A 6,587-nucleotide genomic window follows, 5' to 3' on the forward strand; every position below is an offset into this window, starting at 1 on the left:
AGGTCCCAAACCTTTTAGACACCAGGGACCGGTTCCATAGAGAGAGGTTTTTCCATGGACCGGAGTATGTGTGGTTTTGTGTGCTGCCTGCATCCCACAGATGGGGCTTTGCTTGTTTGTGTGGACCAGTTGCTGGCATGCTGTGGCCCGGTACCAGTCCACCGACTGGGGGTTGGGGACCCCTGTGCTAGAGGACCTGAGATTGAGGAAAAATACAGACCAGCCATAAAGATGTAAAAAGTATTTTTTTTCTGTATGTATATGTATACACATACACAAAATATAGATGATAAGCCAAATGCAATTGCCCAGTCAACTCAAAATCAGAGCATTATCATGTGATGCTTATATTTTATGCCCCCAAATGAGATATTCTGTTCTTTTTATTGGCAACCTCTTGGACTACAGAGATTACTTTTGTGAACACTCAGAATTACTACATATATGATAGACAACGAGTCCTTTATATGAACCAATAAATATATTCTTACTGAACACTAATACAATGCTGTTCTAGGGAAACTCCAATCAGCAGATTTGAATGATTCATAAATAGCCTACCTACTTTTTAAAAGATTAGTGGTTGTAATTTCAGAGGGTCTAACTCCCACAATCCTGCAAAACAATCTTTATGCTCACAATCTTCAGCCTTCCCTAATCTTCCTAAGAAATTGACCAGAAAACCGCAGACTTGTCCAGGGAGTTGCCAGGAATAAAAAAAAATGACTTGGGCACTCCCCCCCCAATTTTTATAATAATCACCCCATTATCCAGTGACAAGAACCCTTGTTGTCTGAGCATGTATCATCTGTCTGCACAATTAAGAATTTTAATCTGCTTTTAGCAAGCGCTGGGATAGCATCTGGAGGAGAGCAGGCAAACTTGTGCACCTGCTGGCAGAAAACAAAATGCCCTAAAGCAAAATTCTCCTCTCAGGACAAACGTCAGTTTTCCTGTCTCCTGAAAGTGGTATTGTTCTCTCCTTTGACTTCAACACACTCAGCACTTATTTTGAGGGTATTTTTTTCCCTTTGTCCAGGTTTTCTCATGTTTCTGGAAGGTGTTAATGAAATGGAAGTTATGTAGATAAGATCAGTCAACTGTTCTCACCACCAAAGATTGGCCAGATGCAAAGCAAAGCAGAAAAGGACTCCATCTTTCTATCCCTAAAAAAAATAATCACTGGTTGCAGAAGACATTCCATGGATTAGTAGGTTTCCTATACTATGGATGAAAGAATCAACTCCTATTGTTTGCTTTTTAAGTTTTTAAACATGACTCATGTTTCTATCCATACTGGTCTGGCTTATATGTAACAATAATTATTTTAGGAATTTTGGACATTCATTCATTCATTCATTCATTCATTCATTCATTCATTCATTCATTCATTCATGCATTCATTCAAATACAAGTTGTTGCACATTTATTAAAGTTTTGCTAACTTAAACACTGGCTCTGATTAATCCTTCCAGTATTCTACTTCATTCTATAAAGTTTTCTCATTCAAACTTTTTATTTCTTTCAGAAGAGGACAAAACTGTGGTGAAAATTTCAAGAGTGGTATGGAGGATTCCTGAGGAGGCTATGATGTTGGTGAAAATATTGTGTCTTTCCTTGTACAATAATCTTTCTAGCTCTCTGCAGCCTCCTTAGTTTTTCCTCTCTTCTGTTAACTAAAGACCATTATCTTGGTATCATGTAACCTTTTCTGCTGGCAGAGTATTACCTTTGCTAGCATATGAGTCTTAACCCTCTCTTGCTCACTGCAGGTCCAGAAATTAGAATACTGTTCTTAAATGTTTTATTCTACCTTAATAAAAACAAAATCCAGCAGATTATTATTCATAAAAGGAAAGTAGATTCCATTAAAATGAAAAAATACATATCCACAAAACTAAGCCTAGCCTAGTAACTAAAACATGGCAATACAAAATTTTAAAAAGCAAAATTAAAAATTAGCTGAATGTTTAACAAAATGTCTAAAATGTCTGTGAATAATAGCTTCTGTCCTGGGGTGGAGCAAAAAAACAGAGACAAAGTATTCAGGGGAAAGCATTATACAATTTGTGTGTGTATGGGGGGGCGTACTATTGCTGTGGCTACCTCTCTTTAATAGCACAACCACAACACACTTCTTGTTGAAGAGGAGAAATGTGTTTCTTCCACACATCCTGAAAACAGAGTGACCCAGCCTAAAATTAATCCAGCACAGACATTCAGAGCTGACTTTCTGCCATGTAAAAATTAGGTGTGTTTGCTATGAAAATGTGGGCTGGGATCCCAAGGGCCACCTTAGAGACTCTGAATGCCACTTTTGCTTTTGGAAGTACCATTATGTAAATCACAACTAAGTTTTCAGGTCTTAGTAACTTCTATTACTAAGTCTGCTTTCAGGTATTTTCACAGAAGATGACTGATGATAAGGAGGCAAAGTCACTAAGTGCTGTTAGAACATTTTTCTTTGGTGGACTCTACCTAACTATAAGGGACGTGGTGGCTCAGTGGGTTAGGACGCTGAGCTTGTCGATCAGAAGGTCGGCAGTTTGGCGGGTCGAATCCCAAGTGCCGCATAACAGAGTGAGCGCCTGTTACTCGTCCCAGCTTCTGCCAACCTAGCAGTTCGAAAGCACGTAAAAATGCAAGTAGAAAAACAGGGACCACTACAGTCATGCCGGCCACATGACCACGGAGACGTCCTCAGACAAGCACTGGCTCTTCGGCTTTGAAACGGAGATGAGCACCAGCCCCTACAGTTGGAAACGACTAGCACGCATGTGCGGGGGAACCTTTACCTTTACCTTTACTTACCTAACTATAACATGTAAACATGAGGCTACTGAGCTCTTTTTTATGTGAAACAAGCAATCCCTTCAGCTACTCATTTTCTGATGACTTTTCATATGATGTGCCATCCAGTATTGGGACCCTTCTTTTTTTTTATTAAAGAGTTTTACAAAAACAAAATTTTACAATATATCCCCAAATCCCTCCCACCCCAAACCCCCCCACTTCCCCCCCCCACTTCCCAGAGCTAAATACAGGATTATAGTTACAATAATCATATTCTAAATAAAAATTATGCATAATATACAATTAACCAAATTCATAATGTGCTTTAACTCTCTTTTAACATAACTACAAACAACGTACCAATAACAATATCCCACTAAAATCTACTCATAACTAAATGATACTTTTTAGTCCCATATTTGTTTTGAATATAATTTATCCATCTCCTCCAAACTGAAATATATCTTTCTTGTGAATGATGCTTTAAATAAGCAGAAATCTTAGACATTTCTGCAAGATTCGAAACTTTAAACACCCATTCTTCTACAGTGGGCAAACTATCCTTCTTCCAATATTGTCCCACCAGTAACCGTGCTGCCGTTATCATGTTCAACATCAAGTTAGTTTCTTTAACATCACAATCTACAACAATGCCCAATAAAAACAATTGCAGGGAAAAACAATTGCGGGGTATTGGGACCGTTCTTTAAAATCTTGCTAATGTTATTGGGACAGAGTTGTCCTCACCAGCCTGCAGTACCTGTTTTATTTCAATTTCACCCATTTTTTATATTTCTCTCCTGGTTGCTGTTCCTTTGTCTTTCTCTCTGCTTTCCAGTACTAAAGGCATTATCTCTAATTGAGCTTGTCCTCCTGCTGACTATGTCCACATTGCTTTTTAGTAGCAATAAGCAGTTTGACTTTTTTTTTCTTTATTTCCCAGTCTAGACTACAGCCATGGAATTTCCTGATGGTTTTCCATCCAAATACCAATCAGATCCAATATCCTCATTCTTTTGATAATGAGCCAAGGTTTATGAGGCACTAACAACTGCTACTGTTGTAAGCATGCGCACAGACACACATGGATGCACACAAATCCTGGTTTTTTTGGGTGGGGGAGACCTTTAAGTCAGTGTTGACTTCTGACAATTGCTAGGACACAGACAAAGGGTTGGGAAAAATAAATTGCAAAATCAGTGCCTTTCACTTCCAGAACAATGGGTAACTTGGTGAAAATTTTCTCCCCTTAAGAACTGATGTATAAAGTAAACATACAGGAGAATTCAAAATATAGCTTGTACAATTTCAGAATGATTATACAAATGTTTTGGAAAGAATGAGGAAAGCAGTAGAAGGAGAAGACCACACACAAACTCACATGTACACGAACACTGTGACATTCCACGTTAGAACTATAAATTTGTAAAATCCAAACCACAGCTGAGCTATATGCCAAAGATAATTAAAATGTTGCACTGATAATGCTAACTAGTTGGGTAATGAAACATCTGCAAGCAAACAACTAAGCTTAGAGAGCACCAATGACTTCCTAATCAGTCTTTTTCGCTTGAGGCTGGATACGTCCCACCTCTGTATTTATATAGGCGAGGGCATAATAAAACCCTAATCCTGATCTGTCTTGTGGATCACTAACAATAAAAATGTACAAAATTCTATTTTTATGGCATTTATCCAAGATCAACAAAGTTAATGTTTCTGTTGGTTTCTGGGGAATTGACCTCTTATTCTTAATGGTGCTTTAAAAAAAAAAAGAAAAATGCCAAAGAATGGAAAAAACAGATTAAATGGAAAGTTGTTTAAAAAAATGAAAGTCCTTTTATGGTTCTGCTCAGTCAGTTCCCAGATAATATGCCAGGTTCTTCAGTACAATTTGGTTTCAAGGTACTGTCTTAAACTTTGGTACTACCAAAGTGCTTTGCATAATCATGATTCCACCACATGTGATAAAGCAGGTTTTCCTAAACCTGGGCACTTCTCAGTGTGTAGATTTCAACTAAAATTCAGAATTCTCAGTAACGGATGTGAGTTGAAGTCACATATTGAGAGGATACTCAGGTTGGTGTGGTGAACTCTGTGCTTCATCCTAGTGCCTGCCCAACAGTTCCTAGAATTCTAAGTCAATAAAATCACTATAGATAACTTGTGATCCTTGACCATTCATACTGAATTCTTCATTAGCACTCCTGCATCCAAACTAGAAATGATATTACTTGTGAGTCTGCAATATCAATACAGCTGACCAGGACCGATGTAACAGTAAATTTAATAAGTAAATAAAATACAGTATGAATTGTGTTGCAATATGCATCAACTAATAAGAAAGTCACATCCCTGCCAACACTGGAAGGGCAAGCTTCAGTATATAAACAAGCAGCAAATCCCATACTCACTCATACTGATGATATTACCTAGTTGGGTAATGAAATGTCTGGAAGCAAACAACTAAGATTCCACAATTCAACCCTGAGTTACAGATATTCTATTCTAATTGGCATCTTGTTTATTAGACAAACATCAGTCAGACTGCAGGCCAAATGGACGGGCAGGAGGAGTTCAACTCTTTCTCTTCATCTTCTATTAACAAAAAACCTTTCCAAATTTATCATTTGCATTTTAACATGTGACTTATGCTTTTTATTGGAGTCTCCCATTTCTGATAACCAAATTTGTTATTTTCTACTTTATGAGTACACTTAAACCAGCCCTACCCAAACAAATGCTCTCTAGAAAGGTTACCATAAAACTGACCCAGTATAGCTAATAGAGCTGAGAATTATGGGAATTTTAGTTTGGTACCTATGAAGAACATACACTGAATGAAAAGGATCTGAACTTTGAGGAAAAGAGAATGTAGAAAGTTAGGCATAGAAGGGACAGGCAGACTGCTACCCAGAAAAAAAATGGTTGCTATTAGTGCTTTTCCTGTTCTGCTTCTGCATGGCATTCACATGGAGATGCCATTCTCGTGTAGTGGTTTAAGTGCTGGACTAGAATCAGGAGACCGTGAGCTCTAGTCCACCCTTTTCGTGCTGAGGTTGGGTGGTGACTTTGCTTCTCACACTTTCTTGACCCAATTCAAGCCACAGAGTTGCTGTTGTGTGGAAAATAGAAAGAGACAGCATTATGTACATTGTTGTGAGTTATTAAAAATAAAGTGGGGATATAAGTCTAATCTATAAATAAACTGATTTACCCCTCACTATGGGTAAAATAGGGACACGGTGGCTCAGTGGGTTAGGACACTGAGCTTGTCGATCAGAAGGTCGGCAGTTTGGCGGGTCGAATCCCGAGTGCCGCGTAACAGAGTGAGCGCCTGTTACTCGTCCCAGCTTCTGCCAACCTAGCAGTTCGAAAGCACGTAAAAATGCAAGTAGAAAAATAGGGACCACTATGGTGGGAAGGTAACAGCGTTCCGTGCACCTTTGGCATCTAGTCATGCCGGCCACATGACCACGGAGACGTCCCCGGACAAGCGCTGGCTCTTCGGCTTTGAAACGGAGATGAGCACCGACCCCTAGAGTCAGAAACGACTAGCACGCATGTGTGGGGGAACCTTTACCTTTACCTTATGGGTAAGATGATTGGAGAGGTTTTTTTCTGGTTTTGTTGCTATATTCTTTCAGCATGTTATCAGACTGTGGGGGGGTGGCGGGGAAGAGGAACTTTCATGAATTGCAGCAGGACTGGTGCAGGTCTTATTTCAGGACTCTGCCTAAGTTCTCTGGATGGGTGTAATTGTGTGTGTGTGTGGCCTTGGGGGTACAGGAAGA

Source organism: Vipera berus (genome assembly GCF_964194415.1).
Source record: "Vipera berus genome assembly, chromosome: 1".
NCBI classification, from domain to species: Eukaryota; Metazoa; Chordata; class Lepidosauria; order Squamata; family Viperidae; genus Vipera; species Vipera berus.